Source organism: Ovis aries, chromosome 19 (genome assembly GCF_016772045.2).
Source record: "Ovis aries strain OAR_USU_Benz2616 breed Rambouillet chromosome 19, ARS-UI_Ramb_v3.0, whole genome shotgun sequence".
NCBI lineage: Eukaryota > Metazoa > Chordata > Mammalia > Artiodactyla > Bovidae > Ovis > Ovis aries.
In genome coordinates this window covers 56,606,422-56,630,353 of record NC_056072.1, presented here as the reverse complement: position 1 = coordinate 56,630,353, position 23,932 = coordinate 56,606,422, and the positions used below count along the sequence as shown (strand labels likewise).

The window sequence follows — 23,932 nt, the reverse complement described above, 5'->3', positions numbered from 1 at the left end:
AGGTAGGAACTTGCCCCATCATCGGGCGGGAAGGGCTCATTAGCCGTCAGATAGATGGGTGGGTGTCTGCTAAGCGTGGGGAGGCGGGCTGGGGGAGCCACATGGGTGCGATGGAGGAGAGTGATGGCAGTCTCAGGACAGTGGCGGGAAGGGAGGCCAACCAACAGTCCAAGCCTGAGTCCCTAAGCCCTGTTTTCCCTTCAAGGTCAATAGGAGGTTTGACTTTCTCTGTTTTCTCTTACCTGTTGGTTCAGTTTTATTTATTGAGTACCTCCTGTGTGGACTTTCCTGGTGGCTTAATCGGTAAAGAATCTGAGGGAGACCGGGTTCAATCCCTGGATTGGGAACATCCCCTGGAGACGGAAGCAGCAACCTACTCCAGTATCCTTGCCTAGAGAATCCCATGGACAGAGGAGCCTGGTGGGCTACAATCGATGGGATTGCAAAGAGTCCAGCATGACTGAGTGACTCACACTTTCACTTTCTATGAGCTGTGGGCTGTTGGGGAGATAGGATTTCACCCGAAGGCCAGTTCTTCAGAGTGTCTAGTGGGCAAAGCCACAGGCCATCCCGTTTCTCCTAACAGCGACAGTTGAGGATGAGCAGTATTCTTTGCATTTCCTTCCCCCCGCCAGGAACAGGGGTAGAGGCTGCAAGCGCGCATGGACCCTACGGGCGTCTCGCGGGGCGTCTGCACAGACACACCAGCTAATAGGTGCTCATCTCTGGCTTCTTTGTCAGGCTCAGTTCTTTCCCACGACTCAACAGAAACCTCCCCTGAGCTCCTAGGTCTCCTTCTGGGGAGAGTTTTATTATCAGGAAGCAGTGGCCCAGACAGATGGCAAGGCCCAGGCCCAGAGTCCTTTGCTCTCAGATTCTTCTGCCTGGGGTTCCCAGCCCAGGGGATGCCCCCTCCAGCCTGTGTCCCTGGACCTCAGCTGGAGCCCCAAACTAGACTTTCCGTGGTTGAAATTCAGCCCCTGATTTGATTTCCTGGGTATTCTTCTCACCCCAGTTTTTCCAGGCCTGAAACCTTGAGGGGCCTCAGTTTTTACATCAATAAAATGGAGGTGATTGCCCTCCTTTATAAGATGGCGCAAAGCTGTTTGGAGGATCAAACAAGGTAATGGGAAGAGGAAGTGCTTTACAAACCCTATAAACTAGAAATCGTGGGGGCCACCGAGCTACTGCTAGTTGTTTTAGAGCCGTGTCCCCAGGTGCCTCCCTGAGTTGGGCCCCAGGCTCTCGAGACTCCAGCCAGACGCTTGGGTCGCAGGTGAGGAAGATAAAGCCCAGGAGCTAGGGCTCCACCCCAGGGAATCAGCTTTGGTGCCTGGAGCCATGGGCGCCCCGCCCCTGCCCAGGTTTATGAGCGCAGAGGAGGTTTACATTGTGACTAATGTCCCATCTCGCTCCCCGGGTCACCCCCACCTGCTGGGCAGGAAGTCCGAGGGACTCAGCCCCCCTTAATCACCGCCACCTCCCTGTGACCCGCCTCAATCACGTCTCTTTACAGTCGGGCAGAGCCGGCTGGGCCTCCTCAAACTTCCATATCTGCACCGGGAGATCACTGATACGCCTGATGGCGTTTGCTCGCCTCCACGCCCTGGGTCCAGCATTCCGGGAGTCACGCAACCCCACGGGCCAGGGCGGAAGCCACTCCCACAGCAGCCAGGCCCCGGAACCTCCCCAGCCCGAGAAGTACATGAACCAGGCCTTTCTTCACCACCAGCTGGCTGGCCAGCCCTTCTGCCCTGCACCGCCCCCGCCCCCCCCCCAACACACACACCTCTACCTTCTCTCTCGGCTCTGGGGATCTCCAGACCCCAAATTTCTCCTGCTGGAGAGGGAGGAAGTTGCTAACCTGAAGGCCACTCCAGCCATCCATCCATCATTCATTCACCTGCTCATTCGTTCATTCAGGGCTCAGAGAGCGTCTGCTCTGAGCTCGGCCCTGTGCGCTGGTGGCAGAGATGCCCTCCAGTCGCTGCCCTCGGGGAGCTCATCGTCAGGATGGGAAGAGGGCCCAGGGTACCATCTGGAGGGCTGTTGCAGCAGAGAAGCCCAGGAGCCCCATCGCGCCCCTCCTTCATCCTCACCTCCCTCATCCTCACCTCTTGCCTGCACCCGGCCACCAGCTTCACCTAATGAGATTTGCTGGGATCTTCATGCTCCTGGGAGCAGCCCGAAGCCAAGGGCGATGGGTTGTAGTTCATCGCTTGGTCATATCCAACTCTTTGCAGCCCCATGAACTATAGTACACCAGGCCTTCCCTGTCCTTCACCATCTCCCAGAGCTTGCTCAGACTCATGTCCGTTGAGTTGGTGATGCCATCCAACCATCTCATCCTCCGTCACCCCCTTCTCCTGCCCTCAGTCTTTCCCAGTGTCAGGGTCTTTTCCAGTGAGTCAGTTATTCGCATCAAGTAGCCAAAGTACTGGAGCTTCAGCTTCAGCATCCATCCTTCCAATGAATATTCAAGGTTGATTTCCTTTAGGATTGACTGGGTGATGGGAGTCAGGGGCAAACACCCAGCTCCCTCACCCCTCCAGTAGGGCAGTCTATGCCAACTCCCAGAGTGTCCCAGTGGGATTAAGATCCCATCTCCCACCATGGCAAACAGCTTGAAACCACAGTTTTGTGGGGCTGCCTTCTATTTCTGTCCCACCTCCTCTCCACCTGAGGTGTTCTCTTTACCTCCTGATAACCCCTGTCCACCCTGAACCCTGCCCAGGGTCTCCCTGTTTGTGAGGGAGCCCAGACTAAGACACCCAGGTAGCAGTAACAGTGGCCAGACTGGGGACACTCACGCATCTGTCCAGGCAGTCAGTGAGAACACCCTGAGCACCCACTCTGGGTGCTGGGGACACTGGGGAGATCCAGTCTTGGACCCGGCCTCCAAGAAACACACTGTCTAGTGAGGAAGGCAGACCAGTAAGGCAGCGGTTACCAGTCAGAGTGATGCAGGCAGTGATGGAACGTGGTCCAGGCTGCTGTGGGAACACGGAGGAGAGCCCCTAACTCAGCCTGGGAGTGGGAGAGGCGGGCATTAAGCTGGGTCTTAAGAGTCCAGGAGAAGAAAGCATGAAAGGGAGCAGCTCCAGGTCAGGAACGGTATGGGTGAAGGCAGAGTCAAGCATGGGCTGGCTCCAGAAACACCAAGGAGGCCACGGGGGGTGGGACTCAGCTCATAAGATAGAACAGGGAGAAATGAAACTGCATTCAGATCCTAGTGTGTGTGAGTGTGTTAGTCGCTGAGTCGTGTCCAACCCTTTGCAACCCCATGGACTGTGGGCCATGGGATTTCCCAGGCAAGAATACCAAAGTGGGTGGCCATTCCCTTCTCGAGGGGATCTTCCTGACCCAGGGACCGAACCCCGGATCTCCAGCAATGCAGGCAGATCCTCTACTGTCTGAGCCACCAGGAAAGCCCTAAAAGCCGTCTAGTTTTCCCAACGTTTGCATTTTTAAAAGAGACCCTGAACAGGGCAGTGTTGAAGCCTCAGGAAGTGAGGCTGCCATGGGGGTGGGTTTCAGGCCCCTCCCTCCTCCCTGTCCTGCCTCATTGCTGGTCCACCCCTCGCTGTGACCAGATGGCTGTGTGCAGAGGGACATGAGGCTTTGGAGGACAGCAGAGAACAGGAGGAAGCAAGCGGGCTGGCGTCAGGCTCCCGTCTGCAGCCAGCCCAAGCCAGCCCGGAAAGCTCCCCCCGCCTCTCAGGCTGGCTCCCACTCTTCTCAGAGATCCCCGTCTACTGGAAATATGGGAAAGTCAGATTTGGGCGATAATTCGTGTGGGTGTGGGGGAGGGGTGATTCAGACATTCCTGGGCCGGTCAGGTGAGCCTGTGGATTGGAGCCACGGAGAGTCAGTTCCCTGAGCCGCAGAGAAGACTGTGAAGTGGGGTCAGGAGCCTGGTTGCAGTCTGGGGAGGTGTGGTTCTGAGCCCAGCAGGGGATGGTCCCTGAGCTCTCTGCCTGGCTCAGCTCCACAGACCTGCATCTGGATCCTAGGAAAGAAGAGCCCTCTGGGTAGAGGTTAAAGAGCTTCTTTGATAAATCCTCTGTTCCCAGTTCTTTTCATGGATTCTCTGGTTTAGTCTTGCAAGAATTTAATGAGGCTCTTGTAAAATCCCTATGCCCACCAGTGTTTTTTGTCTGTTTGTTTGTTTTGGCCACTTCGTGCGGCTTGGGGATCTTAGTTCCCTGACTAGGGATAAACCCCACCCTCCGTGGTGAAGGCACCAAGTCTTAATCACTGGACCCCCAGGGAAGTCCTCCTGTGCCCCTTTAAAGAATAGGTGGGTTTCCCTGATGGCTCAGAAGGTAAAGAATCTGCCCGGAATGCAGGGAACATGGGTTCTGTCCCTGGGTGGGGAAGGTCCCCTGGACAAGGGAGTGGCAATCCACTCCAGTATTCTTGCCTGGAGAATTCCATAGGCAGAGGAGCCTGGTGGGCTACAGTCCATGGGGTCACAAAGAGTCAGACAGGACTGAGTGACTCACACTTTCACACTTCACAATCGAAACGTAGAAGTGTTAAGTGATTTGCCCAAGGGCACATTTTTAATTCGACAGAGAAAAGAGGGAGCCAACTTCCCACACTTCCCCTCAGCCCCAGCTGAAGCTCTGACACAGCAAAGAAGCCTAGTGCAGTCAGGCAGCCCCCAGACCAGAAACAGTCCGTCTTTTCAGGTAGCGCCTGCCAACCTCTGAAACCTCAACCTGATTGGTCCACCGCAGTCACATGATGTGCCACCTGCCCAATCCCTGCATCCACGAGGATGCAGAAAGCCACTGTGTCTCCTGCCCAGCCCCGAAGCAGGGCCTGGGGCCTCCTCCAGCACTTGAGGAAGATGAGAACAGCTCCAGTCAAACACTGGAGGATGTTGGTAAAGGAAAAGGAACTGGGATCTGGAGCAGCACTAGCTGCAGTCACGTGAGGAAAACGTGGTATCTTCCGTCCACCACAAGGCACGGAGTACACACAGAACTGTGTTAGCGTCCCACCACGAAACAGCAGGCATGCTCAGATTGGGTAGTTTGAAGACAGCTTGATAAAGGGGTTATTTCCAAAGGGGTGAGCAGAGAGACCCCCAGGGGCAGTGTAGAGATCCAGGGCGAGACCCAAGGTCAGGCAGCAGTCACCAGAACCTGGAGGGAGAGTCAGCTGTGGGGAGAAGAGAGCCTGGGAGGAGAGTGGTGTTGGTCCAGGGAGGTGGCCCACTCACCCGGCCCAGGCAGCCAAGGAGCCAGGGCAGTAAGCCCCAGCCCCACTCTCCTCTCCCTCTGCCTCAGGTGTGCCTCCCGTTGACTGGAGCTGGCCAGAAACCACTCGGCAAGGATTCACGCAAACCATGCAGGTCAGCCTCCGGCGGCGGCGGGGAGAAACACAGGTGTGGGTCTAGGGAGGTGGATGGGAGGTACCCAGCACACCAACGGCCTAGCAGCTCTTGGAAGCACGGCCCTTGGTCTTCACGCCGGGAAACTCCACTGCAGGCAGTGCTCTCCAGGTTAAGAGTGCTTGAAAACCACCCAGGGAGTGTGCATACGTGCAGTTTCCCGAGACGTTTCCAGACTCTGATTCAGTGTGTCTTAGCATGGGGTTCACCCAAGGGTGCAGGTGATATCTGGGGGAGGTGGTTGCAGGAAGCAGCGGTGGCAGCGTGGGGAGAACCTGAGGGAGAGCAGGGAAAGTCAGAATACAGGTGTGGTGGCACCGTTGCTGGCTGCTCAGTAGGTAAGTTCCCCGGAAGGACAGTCCCCACCGGCCCCCGGCTGAGAGCACCGACGCTGGGAGTTGTCCCGAGCATGTCTGCATGTGAGCCTCGAGGGCTCCCACAACCAGGGAGGAGATCCTGGGGCAGAATGGGAAAAGGGGTGCTGCATGTACCGGGCATGGGGCCCCTACAGCTGAAGCCGAGTCTGAGCCTGCACGAGGCCGCCCCCACGGCTGCGGCTGGTCACAAGCGGGCCTGGGATGCGACATGGGCACCAGGTGCCTGTGCTTCTGCCCGACGAGTCTGGTGGAGGGCCCCAAACCCGGGCGGTGGGTGCACATCCCAGGAGCTCCTGGAGGAGGCTTTCGGGAAACCACAACTGGGAAGGCTTCCAAGGAGAGTGGGGCACTTACGTTTCAGGCACCAGGGGCTGTGAGTGAGTCAGGAGGCCCTCAGAAGAGGGAGTGAGTGGCTGATGGTGCTGACGTATCATTTTGGACCTTGGGTGTATCAGTTATCTACTGCTTCATAACAAGTTACCCTCAAACATCTGGTGGCCTGAAACAGTGATAATCGTTTTATCATCTCACGCAGTATCCGTGGGTCAGATTTCGAGGCGGCTCAGCAGGGAGGTTTTGACGTGGGAGTTTCTCAGAGGTGCATCCAGGTGTCGGCTGGGGCTGCATCCTCAAAAGGCCTGATTGTGGCTGTGGGGTCTGCTTCCATGATGCTCACGTGGCAACCAGCAGGAGGCCTGGGCTCCTCACCGTGTAGACCTCTCTCCTCACCGTGTAGACCTCCCTGCCTGGGTACCCTTGCAACATGGCAGCTTGCTTCCCCCAGGTGCAGGATCCCAAAGAGCAAGGCAGAACCCACAATGCCTTTTATCACCTAGCCTTGGAAGTCGTACTCTGTCATTTCCACGAGATCCTGCTGGTCACACAGGCCAGCCCTCTTCTCGGTGGGAGAGGACTGCACGGTGTATGGATACCAGGAACCTTGGATCACTGGGGGGGTCACCTTGGAGGCTGGCTACCACCCCAGTGTTTGCATGGAGCCTGGCAGGTTCAGCTGGTCAATTCGTGTCTGACAAGTACCAACTGTGTCCCAGCCTCGGGTGGGGCTTGACACAGTCCCTACCCTCAAGGGCTTGTATTATTCTTGGAAATGTAGGCTAAAGACTGAATCAGGAGAGGCCAGTACAAGCTAGTGCTCAAGAGAACCAGAGATAAATAGACTCACAGAGCTCACCATGGCCCCAGAGGTGGTCCAGACACCTTCGCAGCAGGCGGAGAACCGGCTGAGCCCCTGTTCTCACCTCAAGGACAAGTTCCTTGGAAACTGGGCACAGGAGGCCCTGGGCCTCTAGCCAGATGGCTGGGTGACATTGAGCTGGTCCTGTCCCTTTTGCTGACCAAAGGCTGACACCACCCAGGATAGTTGCTCCAGTTTGGGTCAAGCCTAGAGGCTGAGAGCTGGACAGGCCCTGAGAGACCGTCAGGTCTCACATCTGATATGTGATCATGTCCAGAGAGGAAAGGGAGTGATCTAAGGCCCCTGGGAAACTAACACACACTAGGCACCCACTTTGAGCCGGGCCTGGTGCTGGCACCTTCACCCCCGTTGTGCCATTTAGTCTTTACAGAAACCCTGAACCGCAGGAATGATAAAGCCCGTTTTACAGAAGAGAAATGAACTGTCTGGAGTCAGAGCTGAGTAGCAGTGGGGCCTAAACTTGAACTGTGGTCTCTCTGACCCTGAAGGCCTTGCAGGGTAGAAGGTAGACAAATGGAAAAGTCGGACATCTGTGCCCCCACCAACAGTGGGCTCTGGGGACCAGGTTTACCTCCAGCCCCTCCAGCCCCTCCAGCCCTGGCGCAAGCTCCCTGGACGGTGCCAGGGACACGCGGCCGTGTTTAGCAATCCCCCGTGGAGCCGGCCACCCTGCGATGGAGCACGAGCTGGTGACACCATGGGGCTCTTGGCTGACTCCACGGTCCCCGTTGCAAGAAGGGCGGCCGCCATGTGAGACAGTTATTGCCACACGCGCGGGGCTCAGCATCTCCGAATAAGGCCATTGAGGACTCGGGGGACCTGAGCTCTGGTGCAAAGGCTCAGATGATCAGCACCAAAGTTGTGCAAGGGATTGGGTCAAGGGTTTGCCGATAAACAGGGCTGGGTTCCTTAGATACAAACACAACAAGCTGTTACTGGGGATCCAGTGGGGTGGCAGCTACCAGCCAAGGCACCGAATACACATTATTGCACATTTTCACAGCATTCCTGGGTTGGGGGAGGCATCTTTATCTCTCATACAGATGAGGAAAGTGAGGCTGAGGAGGGAAATGACACAGTCACAGTTCTTTAGGGCCTGAGTCAGAACTGGAGCTCAGGGCTACATGACTCTCAGGCGCCCACCCTAGGCTGCCCCGTCATTTCTAAGGACAGGCTCTCTGAGTTCAGGATGGGTGGTCAGAGGGGAGACCCTCTCTTTGTGCTTACAACAGGATCCTTCATGCAGCAGTTTCCAGAGTTGCAGTTTCGCCCAGGGGTTAAACATGGGGTGTTAGGTGTCCGACAAGCATTCAGGTCCTGCCACTTGCAAGTTTTGTGGCTCCGGGCAAGCCTCTTGGCTTGGGTGAGTCCCAGTTTCTTCCAGCCCAGAACCAGCTAAGAATCTGTCCTGCGGGCTGTCCTCAAAGGCCGATGAGGGACTGGGAACTCCATGCCCCGCATCTTAAGTTCCACAAGAGCCTGGAAACCGCTTAGTGGGACAGTCACCATCTAACTAACTTTTGCATCTGCGGAGCATGGAGTCTGGCACACTCCAACCCATAGCGTGAGGCCCCCCTGTAAATGTCACCACCTCTGAGAAGCCTCCCTTGATTCCACGGGCCCTCTTCACCACATTCTCAGCTCTGCATCTCACTCTCACTTCTAAGGCCCTGGACAGACCTCTGTGTTGGCATTTATCGGGTTGGAGACGAATACAGTTTCTTGGCAAAGAGCAAGGCAGACCTGAGTCCAGTCTCCCTCTGCCTGCCTAGCTGTGCAGCCCTGGACAAGCGACTCCATGTCTTTGATCGTCAGCATTCTTTTCTGAAAATAGGAATGGCGACCCTGTCTTCTCAGGGTAATGACGAGAATGAAATGCTGTTCATGCTCTTAGCACAAGGATTGACGCAGACTAAATGGGTAATAAATTCTGTCATTGGAAGGACTGATGCTGAAGCTGAAGCACCAATACTCTGGCCACCTGATGCAAAGAGCTGACTCTTTGGAAAAGACCCTGATGCTGGGAAAGATTGTGGGCAGAAGGAGAAGGGGGTGACACAGGATGAGATGGTTGGATGGCATCACCAACTCAATGGACGTGAGTTTGAGCAAACTCCGGGAGACGGTGAAGGACATGGAAGCCTGGCGTGCTGCAGTCTCTGGGGTCGCAAAGAGTCAGACACGACTGAGCAGCTCAACAACAAATCAGTGCTATCAGCGTCGTCATTATTGCTGCTGTTGTGCAGAGACCCTTTTGCCTATGCGTCTCTCCCCTCCGGCTCTGAAGTTGGAGGTAGCTCAGGAAGACCCAGGAGCCTGACCCCTGCTGATCATCTGTTATGCACCAGTCTCCAGCGGGGGCTTCCGTAGGCTGTGATCCCATTCCACCCTGCTGGCCCGTGGCATTCTTGTCATTCTTACAGAGAAACGCATCGGAGCCCAGAGAGGTGAAGTAACTTGCCGAAGGCCGCACACCATGCAAGAGGTGGAACCGGTCCAGCTCTTCCCAGCAAACCTATCACGTTCATCTCTGCATCCCAGGGACCCGAGAAATGCCTGCTGATGAATGATCAGCACCCAGGCTCAGGCCATGAAGCATGACGTTCAGGAGGGGGTCTGCTTAGGCCTCGGGGCTCTGGACTTTGCAGGGGCAGATAAGGGCCCTCCTCCAGTTTGAGGCAAACGCTCCTGCTGGGACGGATGAAGGCAGCTGGACACACAACCTCTGGAATCCTGTCCCTCCCTGCCCAGCCCAGCCTCCTTGCTTCACACAGGTTCCCATGGGGACCATCCACCTCAGCCCCAGACCTGGGCTCAGAGTATCCCCACCCCCGTGTCCTGCTTCTGGGCTTTGGGGGGAATATCTTTCATTTATTTGTCTTTACCATGCAATTCATTTTATTTTAGGAAAAAAAAATGTACTTAGCAGAGAATGAAATTTTCTATTTATTTCAAATATTCATTTCATAGTGAAGACTGAGAAGTTAAGAATCAATCACAACAGAACACAGAGAGCCATTAACAACTCCCAGACTCCCAGGCTAAGTGACACGTGTGTTGTTGTTTAGTCCCTAAGTCGTGTCCCACCCTTTGTGACCCCATGGACTGCAGCCCTCCAGGCTCCTCTGTGTATGGGATCTTCCAGCCAAGAATAGTGGAGCGGGTTGCCATTGCCTATTCTAGGGGGTCTTCCCCACCCAGGGATCGAACCTGCGTCTCCTACAAGTCTCTTGCGTTGGCCGGCGGATTCTTTACCACTGAGCCACCCGAGAAGCCCAAACGACGCATGTACCTTGACTTTTTTTTTTTTTTTAACCAAAATGCTGTTCGGTAACTGCTTCATCATCTTAAAAAAAAATGTTGGGAGAAAAATAATCCCTGTTGGTGAGAGATGAGGTGCACACTGCGGATGACACAGGACAGGAGCAAACAGCCAGCACTGTCGACCTCTGCTGGGGGTTTCCTCTCCAATGACGTCTCTCTGCTGTAGGTGATACAGGCACAGCCACGGCACAGCGCCTGAGCAGAAGAGCCAAGCTTGCTTGCTTTCTAAATCAGATGAGGATGTTTTCAGGGTAGGAGGTCGTGGGAAGCTGAAGCAGGGCCTCTGATCGTCTGCAGGACTCAGTGGTCTGCCAGAGGCAGGCAGCTCCATCCCCACGGCAAAGACAGGGTGCAAAGGGTCCCCGGTCGCGGTCACAGCTCCAGCACCTACCCCTCCTTCACGGCCTCTGTGCCATAGGTGCATTAGCGGCTCAGCTACCTCCAGGCCACCGCCCAGGTCCCCAGTCTCCGTGGCTACGGCCCCTTCCTTCCCACTTCTATCTCCCCCACTTCATCCCGAGCCGTGCAGCTGCATCGCCTCTGGGGCCTCAGGCTTTAGGGAAGAAAAGGCCAGTAAAATTCTTCTCTGGGAGAAGCTGATGTGGGAGGGATGGAGTTGAGACCTCTCTTTCTTCCTGCGTCTCTCACAGGAGCAAGAACAAGTCAGGAGTTAGTAGGCCGACGACACGTCGTCCCGCATACCCACAGGAAAGACACATAACCGCTCTTTCGTAACCTCTTTCCATTCCCTTCCTTCTTCATGTTTTCTCTCCTATTCAAGCTCTTGTCCTTCTCCTCCCATTTCCCAGCCACTCCAGCCCTGGGTGGCCTCGCCCTCTCTTGAGCTCATAAGGCTGTGGGATCCCAGATCTTAGGGCCCCTGGACAGGGCGATTCAAGCTGCTGCCGTGCACGCTGGGTTTGGCTGGCCTTCAAGCACCATGGGCCCTTGGTGGAACCCAGGAGGAAACAGCCAGGGGCTCAGCAGGAGCCACTCTTGACCAAGAGGCACGAAGTTGGATGGACGACATCTGTCCGCAGACCTAACCTCCTTTGGTGCAGCATAGAGGCTCCTTCTAGGGTGCATCGATGGGGCCTGACCAAGCGTCACCCTGAGCTTAAGGGCACTCCTGGTGTCTGTGGGCTGCCGTGGAGAGGTGGGGGAGACCCAGAGAAGCTTGAACAGCCCCCAGAGCACGGGCAAGCCCATGGTGGCCAGCTGGCAGCCAGCATCCCAGTTAGTGGTGACGACAGCTGGGCAAGGTGGCCCAAGAGCAGGTGGTACAGAGAGGGGAGGTCGTGGAGCATCTGGAGGAGGTAAAGATGGACGCTGGGTGCTCAGTGGCCAACCCCAGTGGCCACAGAGTGGCCTCCTGAGGGCCCTAGCCCCTCCTGTGGCTTCACCCAGTTGACCTGGTTTGTTAGCTGCTCAGTCATGTCCAACTCTGAGACCCCAAGAATTGTAGCCCACCAGACTCCTCTGTTCATGAGATTTCCCAGACAAGAACACTGGGGTGGGTTGCCACTTCCTTCTCCAGGGGATCTTCCCGACCCAGGGTTCGAACCTGCGTCTCTTGTGTCTTCTGCGCTGACTGGCGGATTCTTCGCCACTAGTGATACCTGGGAAGCCCCCGTGTTGACTCATGGTAATGGTAGAATGAGCGGTCCCTGCGCTCGCAAACACAGCACCAGACTGCTGGTGACTGTCACTGCCAGTGCCATCAGGGTTTCCCTGAAAGCTCAGCTGGTAAAGAATCGCCTGCAAAGCAGGAGACCCCGGCTCAAGTCCTGGGTCAGGAAGATCCGCTGGAGAAGGGATAGGCTACCCACTCCAGTGTTCTTAGGCTTCCCTGGTGGCTCAACTGGTAAAGAATCCGCCTCCAGTGCGGGAGACCTGGGTTTGATCCCTGGGTTGGGAAGATCCCCTGGAGAAGGGGAAAGGCTCCCACTCCAGTATTCTGGCCTGGACAATTCCATGGACTACAGTCCATGGGATGGAAAAGAGTCAGACACGACTGAGCGACTTTCACTTTCACTTCACTTTCGGTGTCGTCACGATGGACACAACCGAGCAGCTGCTGTAGAACTTTCTGTTGTTCCGTCACTAATTGAGCAACAGGTAGAGTTCACTGCTCCCTGACCATCCTGCTTCTTTCTTTGCTGGGGGCTGTACCTCTCATGAGTGTCGGGTTTCAGCCATGCTCCCGGCTCCCCAAAGTATCATCTGCGGTCTGATAACTGAGGCATCGCCTTGTTAAAGCCCTAAGTGTGACTGCATCATTTCCAGATCCAACAGGCACCCCACACGCCTCAGGTTCTCAGTTGCCTTTAACACTTTCATTCAGTCATGGAGATCAGGGAAGGGGCCTGGAGGAAACCCATTTTCCAGCTGACTCCAGCGTGGCTGCCAGCAGATCAAGGCCCCTCTAGTAGCATTTCTCCCTTGCTCACACACCTTCAGTGTCTCCCTGTGACCTACAGGATAAGATTACAAGTCTTAATCACCATAGAAGGTCCTCACAGTCTGACTTCAGCTGGCCGCTCCAGCCTCACCTCCCACCCCAACCACACGGGGCCACAAAGCCTTCTCCAGCTGTTCCTGGTCCGTTCGGCAACCCAAACCCTCCCTGGGTCTCTCCTTAGTTCTCCCCCAGCACTTTTATTCTAACCCTCATCATATTGGAACTTAGATTCCCACAGGATTTTATCCACCCATCACAGAGACTGCACCTTCCTGGGGTTGGAGGTGCGTCTTAGCTGAGAATCCTCCGTTCCCTGCACTCAGTAAATACCCAGTCACCGCCCCAGATGCTTTTTACAAACAGGAACTCTAATCTCTGTGCGTGTCTGTGCGCACAGTTGCTTAGTTGTGTCTGACTCTTTGTGACCCCACGGGCTATAGCTGTCTAGGCTCCTCTGTCCATGGGATCCTACCAGCAGGAATACTGGGGTGGGTTGCCATGCCCTTCTCCAGGGGATCTTTGTGACCTAGGGATCCAACCCACGTTCTTTTTGTATCTCCCACATTGGCAGGAGGGTTCTTTACCACTGTGCCACCTGGGAAGATGTAATCACCATGGTAACCTCGCAACCTGGACAGTGCTTTCCCCAAAGTGACGGTTCTGGCTAAGCAACTTGCCCCAACGTTGCATCTACTTAGCTTCAAAGACAGAACTCTTTACAGTGTGTCCATACTACAAAAACAAAACAAACAAACAAAAAAAAACAAAAAAACCAATGACTCTGCTTCACCAGAGCAGCATTACCTGGGCCTAATCCCATCCACCTCTCACGGGACCTCGTGTTCCGTTTTGTTTTGTTTTTTGGAGCTTAGTACCTGGACAGACACCCCCCTCCTTTTCTGAAATTTCAGATGTCCTCTGCTATTACCGGGCTTGGTATTCACAGCTTCCTTCTTGGGCTGATGAAGAGAGTACACACGGAGCATGGGGGCTGCTGGTAAGCCTGTTCCTTGCTGGGGGATGGCTGAGCAGTGCTGGGGCGGGGCAGGAGACAGGGCGGGGGGCAGGGCCCTGTCCTCCTTGAGGTCCCTTGGCATCACACATCTGGTTCATCTGGGCGGAGGTGGGGCCAGGAGCCAGGCTCCCTAGTCACTGACGAAATGTGTCTGTCCCGGGTCTGTTGGGCAACGCGGAGCCTGGAGAGGAAGGCGAGGTAGGGGCAGCTGCTCCCCGCTACCACCAACGCCCCACCACCGGGTCCAGGCAGCTTGAGCAACCCCCACCCCCACCCCCACCCCGGCAGTTGCTCCATCTGCAAAAGGGGCGACGATGCCCCAGGGTGCTGAGTTGCACCACGTTCTTAGAAAGCGGCCTCTGTACACGCATTTCCATCTGGTCCTGGTTTTGTTTAAGCAGTGTCTTTCACTTCCAAATTTCTGAGGGCAAATCGGGCGACAAGATATGGTGAAACGATGGTGATTAGCCAACTTCCCCTGAGCATTCAACCCGCACCCTGCCCGCGGTGCCAAGGAGGAGGCCGTATGCGCGAGGTGCGCACCCCGACCCTCGCAGTGGGTACCGTTCTCCCCCCTCACCCGCGGAGGAATACAGCGGCTTCCCCAGGACGAAGTGTCCTGGCCGCGCTCACACAGCTGGTAAATGGTGGGGCCAGGATGCAAACTCGCCCTGCGTGATTCCAGCCCTCTTCCCGGCTGCTCCGTACTGCTCCCCACGAGGGCCAAGAAGCTGGGCTCTGAGATCAGGCTGTTCCAGGTTGCATCTCAGCAGTGCCTGGGTCCCCAGCAGGCCCTGCCTCCTCTCTCAGCCTCACTTTCCCCGCCTGGAGAATTCAGTGGGTTAGAACAGATCACGCATGTGCGTGTAAGCGTGCTCAGTCGTGTCCGACTCTTTAGACCCCATGGACTGTAACCCACCAGACTCCTCTGTTCTTGGGATTCTCCAGGCAAGAATCCTGCGGTGGGTTGCCACACCCTCCTCCAGGGGATCTTCCCGACCCAGGGACTGAACCTGAATCTTCCACACTGGCTAGCGGATTTTGTACCACTGCGCCCACAGATCACTGGTTCTCAAATGTTACTTTAGCTTAAAAAAAAGAATGCTTCAAGCAAGTGTGGTCTGCATTCAGGCAGGAGGACATTTGGTAGGATGAGGGAAACATTCTCCAAGTGGATTGTGGTGATGTATTTTCTGAAAAGCCTTAACTTGGACACTTGCAATGGGTGAATTTTATGGCAGGTAAATTATCCCTCAATCAAGCTGTAAAGAATTATATTGTTTCATGAAATACTGACATTCAACCCCCAGGACCCCACCGGATTGTTTGAAAACCCTCCGGCTGTGTGGACTCTGGATGGCCTTCAGACTCTGACCTTGGGGGATTCTGAGGTCATTTTAGTTCACTCTGTGCAGCCGGCTCTGAGTTCTCTGGGAGGACAAGGATTTCTTCCAGTCCAGCCCCACACAGCATGCGGACCACAGCAGTCTCTCCCAGGCCTCCGGAGATGAGTGGCCACCCTTGATGGGAGGGACACCTGGCACATTCTCACAGTGTTCACCCGAGTTGGTGTGCTGGAGGCAGGCACTGTGTTTTCATGTCTGAAGCAATCCCAGCATTGATGCACGGAGTAGATACCTGGTAATGGTTCGTTGAATAAATTTTAAAAGTGAATGAATAAATGGCTCAGTCCCTGCTCGTGAGACAATCTGAGGAGGTAAGACATCCATGTATATACACGCACTGTGTATTACTTAGGATGTAACTTTATTTTTTTAACTTTTTTTTTTTAATTACTTTTGGCTGCACCGGGTCTTAGTTTTGGCCTGCAGGATCTTTTGTTATGGCCTACAAACTCTTATTGGGACCTAGTCCCCTGACCAGGGATCGAACCCAGGTCCCCTGCATCAGGAGCATGGGGTCTTAGCCACTGGACCACAGGGAAGCCCCTAAGATTGTAACATTAGGGCATAGGAAATTTACTGAGGAAGCACGAGGAAGACCCAGCGCTCGTGCCATGGGAAGGATGGGTCAAAAGCAACTCCTGGGTCTACACAGCTGACCCAGCTTGTGTCTTTAGGCAGCCCGAATGGGATGAGGCAGCTGTAACTATTTTTGGCCCTGCAGTGGGTCGCCACACCCTCCTCCAGGGGATCTTCCCGACCCAGGGATTGAACCTGAATCTTCCACACTGGCTAGTGGATTCTTTACCACTGCGCCAACAGATCACTGGTGCTTTAGCTTTAAAAAAAAAAAAAAAAAAAATAGAATGCTTCAAGCAGGTGTGGTCTGCATTCAGGAAGGATTTCAGATTCAGACCCCAGGAGAAGGGCATGTGATTGGCTAGATGGGGTCAGAAGTGTTGCTTGGGCACTTCTGTTGACAGACTGCCTTTAGGGAGGGGAGGAGGGGCTCAAAACCCAAACTGGGTTCTTTTTTTTTCTTTTGGCTGCACTGGGTCTTAGCTGTGGTACTCAGGATTGTTTTTCCATTGGGGCTGCATGCAGAATCTTTGGTTGGGGCATGTGGGATCCAGTTCCCTGACCAAGGATCGAACCCAGGTCTCCTGCATTGGGAGTGCAGAGTCTTAGCCACTGGACCACCAAGGAAGTCCCCCAGGCTGGGCTCTGCTTCTAGAAGAAAGCGGGATGCATGCTGGGCAAATCAGAACAACTGATGTCCCCTGGAAAGCTTCTCTGATTGCAAAAGATGGAGATGCAAGTTGAAAGAATTAACAGGGAGATCACCAAGGCAAGGGGCGCTCAGTGCCGTGAATGCCAGGCCATCTTTGAGCACCGCATAGGGCGGCACTGGGCAGAGAAGGGACTGGTTGGTGGGCTAGGGAGTTAAGGAGAACCAGGGTAACTTATAGGTTGTTCTTTAAAACTCTTGGCCCAGCTTCTGGCTGATCTTGATAGCCATCTCTCAGCACTCAGGCCATTTTCTCTCTGTTCTGGAAACCCAGGGAGTCCACGGGGTTTGATGAAATGGTCCAAGGAGGACCGTTCCGAACCAGGTACGCAGACCTCTCTGTGGTCCTCAGGCCTCCATCTGAACCGTTTGCTGGGTCGCACTTGCTACAGTTCCGGTTCCGGCTTGTATTTCAGGTAAAACGGGGGAAAGGATGAACACCTTCCAGACGCCTTCTGTGGTGCCTGCTGTGCGTCTGTTTTCTGATTTAATGCTCACCGCCGGTTTGCAGGGCGAATATTAACCCCATCTGGCAATCTGAGCTGCTGAGAGGGACAAGTCCCAGAGGCAGGATTTGAACCCAGGACCAGAGAGCTCCCTGCGGTCCCATGTGCCTCCCCGCTGGTCATTCAGCTCAGATAGGTCCTGTAACTTCTCTGGGTTTCCCCACCTGCAGATCAGGGAGTTGAAAGCTCGAGGAGGGTCATCTCCAGCCCTAGTGAAACTGCTCAGGAGCATCACAAACAGTCCCAGAGAGCCCAGGGCAGGTGCAGCCGGTCCAGGCTAGGCCCACGGTGAGGCCGCCCCTCACCCCCAGCTGGAGATGCCCGAATGAGGTGGCTTTCAGCAAGGGGCCAGCCAGCTGGGCACAGGCAGGAGGCAAGACCCAAGCCTGCGAGTCAGCCCACGTCTCCCTGGCACCAGAGGTGGCGGGGACAACCGTGTCTGAGCCCCTGGCCCCCACCCCCAGAGGTATCCCGCCACCCGAGGGGCACAGCCGCGCAGACTTCTGCGGCCATCAGGAGTACGTGCTCAGACACACACACGCAGACTCTGCAAACAATGCAGGGAAATAAAGTTCTCACAGGAAACAGTATCATATTGACTCACGACAGATCCATCCATAAAACAAACCCCAGGTACCTGGGACCGGCTCAGAGAATGGCTGCCGGGGAGATAGCAGGCAGGCCATTCTCTCCTGGGCCCCAGGAGGAAGTGGGCGCCGCCAGGGGGAAGAGCAGCTTCCCCTGGCCGCTCCGACGCTGGCCCGGGATCTGAGTTATTTGTCAAAAAGAGAGAGAGAGAGGGAAAAAAATGATTTTTCAAAAGAAGCGCAAGTCCCAGAGCATTACAGCCTCTTTGCCTTGTCACAAGGAGCTGTGTTGCAAAAACCCTTCTCAACAGCATGGGATTTTGCAAGTGATTTGCTATGTCAATGCAGAAAATATTACCGTCTCCAGAGGCCTGTGTCTTCATCAGCCTTTGCTCAGCACAGCAGGCTCAACCGTTGCCAGGGTAGAAAGAGGTGTTGGTCCAGTGTGTTCTCAGATTTGGGAAGGCAGTTTGTTGTATGTGCAAGGCCTCAGGCGGACCGAGGCCTCTGGCTGTATGTCATCTATATGTTTGGAGCCTCAGTCTCCTCATCTGCAAAGTGGGTCCGCCTTGAGACCTCAAATAAGAAAAGGTGGGTTTAACACACGTCACAGCATTTGTTTTCCTGACCCTTTGTGAGAAGTACCTTGGAAAAGTGACTAGGGAATCTGAAGACCTTCATCCGATTCCTGCCTCCACTCTTTCTTAATCCTGGGAGCATGGGCAAGCCCCTGCCCCTTCTCTGTATCTTGGTTTCCTCCTCTGGAAAAGCAAGAGTCTAACCAGCCCTGACCTTCCTGCCTCCCAGGGTGTGACGTAGCTGTCGGGGGAGCAAGGGTTGTCAACCGGGACCCTGGGTCACGAGGGGTATAAATACCAAGGAAGTGGCACCTGGAGTGTTTGGGTTGCTGCAGTCTCGGCTGAGCCCTGGACATGGTTTCACATCTCAGTCCCTTGTGTATGCTTTTCTAACTCGTAGATTTTTCCTTTTCTTAGCTTCCAACAAACTCCTGTTCATCCTTCAAAGCCCTGCCTCAGTGTGCCCTTTTCTGTCCAATAGCCCTGAACTTCCTGCGAACAGTTGCTCTCGCTTCTGCGCTTCCACGGTGCCCCGTCCTTCTCTCTGTCATGATAGCTATCATGCTATCTTATCATTTATTTCTTTATAGATGTCTCATGTGTGGAAACAACAAGCTTAGTCAGTTAGGAATTGATTTCTGAGGTTTTTTGCTCCAGACTTTTAAAAATTTCCTCAATCTGATTGGATCTGCACAAGGAAATTTCCTCCTCCAAAATGGTTAACAGTGTGGATTATTGGTCTGTAAGACATGTCTGAAGATGCCCGCATGTACAAACCAAGTGTCCCTTCAAGGGAGACAACTTTGCCTTCAAGCTTTAGAAGCTTGTTTTTCTACCAAACAGACGCCAGGCGGGTCTGCACTAAAGGCAGCTAATGTGTACCTGCATTTTTAAGAGATTTTAATGTGTAACTGTTTAATTCTTCCCAGGGAGATGTTTTGTAGGTCACGGGGATGTTTTGTAAATATTCTGCTGCTTGTGTGTTGGAGGTCAAGTGTCAATGAGAAATCAGAGCCCCAAAGCCCAGCTGTTTTGCCAGCCCCCAAGTCAGCTCCGAGGATGAGATAGAGGATGTATTTCAGCCCTAAGGAGTGAACTCCTTGAGATGGATGTCTGTCAGGCAGCGTCGTCTAGAGCACTTCCTAGAAATCTTGACCTGTCTCTGTCAGTGGGGAAGGCTAATTAAAAGGAAATAAAAGACTAGTGGCCAGGAGATTCCAATGTGCTGAAAAAACAAAGGCAGCCAACCTGGAAACTGAGAGCTGAGTCAGCTGTCCGCTTCTCTCCGTCCAGCTCCCCCACCCACCCCACCACCCAAACACTCTTCCCTTTGCCTGATTTCCCACCCCCAGCACCTACTTGCCCCTGTTTACCCCCCGAGGGATCAGTGGAGACAGCCTTTGAAGCTGAAGCTAAGGCTGTCACCCAGGCCCCGACCCGAGTCCAGACCCCTCGAGGGCTACTCTGCTTCTTCCTCATCCCGAGTCTCACTCGGGGGCCAACCGTGTGATTCAGAGGGAGGAGGGGGAAATGCAAGGTAAAACGACCGCTGCCCCTCGTCCTCCGTCAGAATGACTGAAACTAAGAAGCCCAACTGTGGCGAGCGTGGGTGGGAATGTGGAGCAGGTAGTTAGGTCATCCGCACACTTCCGACGGGAGCGCAGCGTAGGAAACACTTGGTTCACGTGTATAGGTACAGTATGAGTCAGTCGCTCAGCTGCGTCCGACTCTGCCTGTCTGTGGGCTGTAGCCCACCAGGCTCCTCTGTCCACGCAATTCTCCAGGCAAGAATACTGGAGTGGGTAGCCATTCCCTTCTCCAGGGGATCTCCCCAACCCAGGGATCAAACTCAGGTCTCCAATATTGCAGCCTGATTCTTTACCGTCTGGGCCAAAGTGAAAAATACAGTTTACCTATGACCCTGGTAGCTCAGCTGGTAAAGAATCCACCTGGAATGCCGGAGACCCCAGTTCAATTCCCGGGTCAGAAAGATTCCCTGGAGAAGGGATGGGCTACCGGCTCCAGTATTATTGGGTTTCCCTGGTGGCTCAGATGATGAAGAATCCACCTGCAACATGGGAGACCTGAGTTCAATCCCTAGTTTGGGAAGATCCCCTGGAGGAGGGCATGGCAACCCTACTCCAGTACTCTTGGCCTAGATAATCTCCACGGACAGAAGTACCTGGTGGGCTACAGTCCATGGGGTCACAAAGAGTTGGACATGACTGAGTGACTAAGCACAGCACATATGACCCAGCCATCCACCCCTGGGTACTTTCAAAAGTGATATGAAAACAGATCTGTACACAAAGGCACATACATGAATGTTCAGAGCAGTATTATTCACAGTTCGTCAAAAGGTGGAAAGAACCAAAAGGCTCATCAGCAGATGAACGGATCGACAAAATGTGGTCGTCTGTCCATACAATGGAGTACTATTTGGCCAGAAAAAAGGAAGGGTGAAGCCCTGATGTTCCGTTCCGTGGATGAGCCTTGAACACATTGTGCCGAGTCAGAGAAGGGAGTGGCAAAAGGCCACATGTTTTGTGGGATTCCGTTCACACGAAAAGTCCAAAGTGGGCCAATCAATAAAGGCAAGGAAGTACATTCTTGGTTGCCAGGAGGGAGGAGAGAATGAGGAATGATTCAACTAATGGGGTAAGAAGTTTCTTTGGAGGATGCTGAAAATGTTCTACAATTTATTATGATCATCGACGGTTGCACCACTCTGGGAATGTATTCAACAAACAATTGTAGTCTTTGACTTTTAAAAAAAACAGTTAATGGTTGCCGGGGGAAGGGATAGTTAGGGACTTTGGGAAGGTCATGACCACACTGCTATATTTAAAATGGGTAACCAACAAAGACCTACTGTATAGCAAAGAAAATTTTGGCTGCACATCCCCACCCCGCCTTGCCCCTGTGGCACATGGAACTGCAGTTCCTCGACCAGGGATTGAACCCACGCCTTCTTCTCTGGAAGGCAGAGCCTTAACCACGGGAGAGACAGAGAAGTCCCCCAGTCGTGCACTTAGAAAGGGTGGCTTGCGGGGGATGTGGAGTCTGTCTCAGTAACATGGGGGCACATTGCTGAGGACCGTGACTCCAGCCCTACTCATGCAGGCACCCAGTGGGGAGCCCTGGGCTGCAGATCCAGCCAGGCCACGGAATCTGGTGGGACTGGCAGTGTTTCCAGCCCGTGTGTGCTCTCCAGTCCCCCTCTCCAGGCACTCAGGGTTGAATTTAACTCAACCTGTGTGGCTTGACGTGTCTACCCCTTGCACCCAGCCTGCCGAACCCCTGGGTGGGGTGCTTAGGGTTTCAGGGACATAGCCCTGACCCAGCCTGAGTGCCTCTGAAGCCTACTGCACCCCATCCTTCCACGGGTGTCTGATCGTATGATGCCCCCAGGCTAGCAAGTTATGGCCGCCAGGTTTAAGAATCGGCAGAGTGCAGACCTCCAGCCAGGCCCCACGGTCAGTGTGAGATGGCTCTGACGTGCCAGTGCGCCCGCTTCGGCACGAGAGTGAGCCTTCCCGTGCCAGCGGTGGCATAAACTTTAATCTGAAAGCTCGTCACTTCACTCGCACCGTGACTCTCTAAAGAGGACATCCCGCGAGGACCCCTGGGCACCCGCTGGCTGTTGTGTGCCTTGCCCAAGGCCGTCAGCCGTGTGTGTAAAGTGGGGAGGGGACCCCAGTCAGCTGGACTCTCAGACCCAACAGGTGGCCTCGCTGGGGTCGCAGTGGCTGAGCCGGAAGGGCCAGGGTGTCTACCACCTGCCCTAGTGCAACTGCAACCAGGGCAAAGCAGAGGGGGCGGAGGACACAGGGCTTGCCCAAGGGCCAGCCAGACCGAGCTGGGCTGTTCGCCCTGTGACCCTCAGGCCGGTTATACTGGCTGCAAATCAGGAGCTCAGAGCAGCGGGGTTCTTACCCTGTGACAGGCGAGAAGAAAGAACAGAAACACCACAGGCGTTTCTGACCTGGAGAGATAGGTTTAGAAAATTACTAGGCAGAAAATTACCGCACTGATAGAGAAGGTGGGAGGGAAGAGAGGAGGGCAGGCAGAGAGGGAAGGCAGGGAGGGAGGGAGGCAGGAGAGGAGGGCAGGAAAGAAGGAAGAGAGTCTTCTCGGCTCAGTGAGTATTTGGCAGATGAGTGATTTTATTTCCTAGCTGGTTGGTTTTGGAGACATCAAATGGCAACCCACTCCAGCATTCTTGCCTGGGAAATCCCACGGACAGAGGAGCCTGGTGGGCTACAGTCCATGGAGTCACAGGGCTCGACTGAGTGACTGAGCTTGCAGTAATGGTCCAGCTCTGTTCAAAGTAGTTCTGGAACCTTCTTATTGAAGAAAACCCCAGCGGCCAGGTGTTTAGCTCCCTGAGATCCTGCCTGGCTCAATTCTTGGCTGATCCCCATTCCCCCCGCCCCAGCAGCATCTCCCACCTGGCTTCCTATTTAGTGGAGACTCAAAATCAAGGTTTATTCATTTAAGAGGGGCTGGGCTGGGCTCGCTCTTAGAGTTAGATTCAGGTCATTGTACTATATACAAGTCGCTGTGAACCTCATGGAACAAGTGCAAAAGATAAGTTGGTGTATCCTTGCCAAGCAGTGAAGGGAAGCGTAGTGGGCATCTTGAAGCGCCCACTACCTGCCCGAGGCTCTGCCACATTGCTGTCCTCACAAGGGCAGCTCTGAGGACCTCAAGGGCCACCCACCCCCTGCTGGCTTACGGGGGGTCACCTCACACAAGGTCATGCAGATGCAGGCCCCAGAATTCTCCAGACTTCAAGAGTGGGGTGCTTTTTCTTTTTATCTGTTTTGGCCTCTGCTGATGGCGGGGCGATAGCGCTTTCTCCGTGCAGACCAGCTTTCAGACATTCCAGGGGGACCTTTCGTCCCATGGATCTTTCGAGAAGTTCTCAGTCATTTTCTATATATCAAAGCCTAAAAACCAAAGACACAGGAAACCATATTCACTGTGAAGATGAATTCAAGTGTACCCATCAAAAGAAGTCTGTAGAATTTTTGGAAACACATGTGTTTTGTGTTTTCATTACTGGAAAGGGCATACTCTTTTTGGGTATCGGGACACAGACGGCTAACACCCAGCTGCTAATTCTGCATCCTGACCAGTCCTCAAGTGTCCGGCAAAGCCTCTCTGGAGAGGCTGGAGGCTGTGTGCTGGGCCCGGTGGGTACAGACATGAGTAAGACCCATGCCCCCCGGGGGCGATAAGGCACGCTTACTAAACAGCCATGCACTCCAGGCCTAGACTGATAAGGGTTGTGGGAAAGGCTGAGATAAAAGGTCGTGAGAGTATGGAGCACAGGGGAGGGCCTGTACACGCGGGGGAATCAGGCAAGGCCGAAGGATGGGGGCGAACTGCATAGAGAGACTCGGCGAAGGCCGACATCCCTCCTGGCCAAGGGCCCCACGGCTGCCAGGGGTGGTCCCGGGCCGGACCCCTGCGTACCCGGCCCGTTATCCTGCCCACTGGTCCCTCCTTTCAGATGAGCAAACGGAGGCCCCACAAGGCTAAGCCCAAGATCGCAGGAGGGTTCCAGAAGCGGGCTGGGCATCCCACTCTGTCTGAAGCCCAGAGCCCTCGCTCTTAGATCGACTCACCCTTTTCAAAGAACTTTTCAAACGCGTTATCCCACCGATCTTCCTGTCCCCGAGTTTCTCTATGTCTCACCAGCCGGTTGGCACAGATGAGTCACCCTGCCGGTAACAGCCTGAAGTTCACTTGCCTGGCCCCGCCCCTCCCC

The 23,932-nt window shown here is 54.5% G+C and overlaps 2 long non-coding RNA genes across 2 annotated transcripts in view; one reads left to right on the top strand and one right to left on the bottom strand.

Moving 5' to 3' along the window:
- Positions 1–5,168: 5,168 nt before the first annotated feature.
- LOC121817274 (uncharacterized) overlaps positions 5,169–23,932 on the top strand; it is a 31,860-nt gene continuing 13,096 nt past the window's right edge. Inside the window, exons 1-2 of the long non-coding RNA XR_006057113.2 lie at positions 5,169–5,362; positions 13,691–13,776. This is a non-coding gene — a long non-coding RNA (uncharacterized LOC121817274). The remainder of the gene's footprint in view (positions 5,363–13,690; positions 13,777–23,932) is intronic.
- On the bottom strand, positions 15,052–23,882 carry LOC121817275 (uncharacterized). The gene is made up of 3 exons (XR_006057114.2): positions 23,790–23,882; positions 17,937–23,108; positions 15,052–15,432 (listed from the first exon to the last, which is right to left on the bottom strand). It is a non-coding gene; the product is annotated as an uncharacterized LOC121817275 (long non-coding RNA).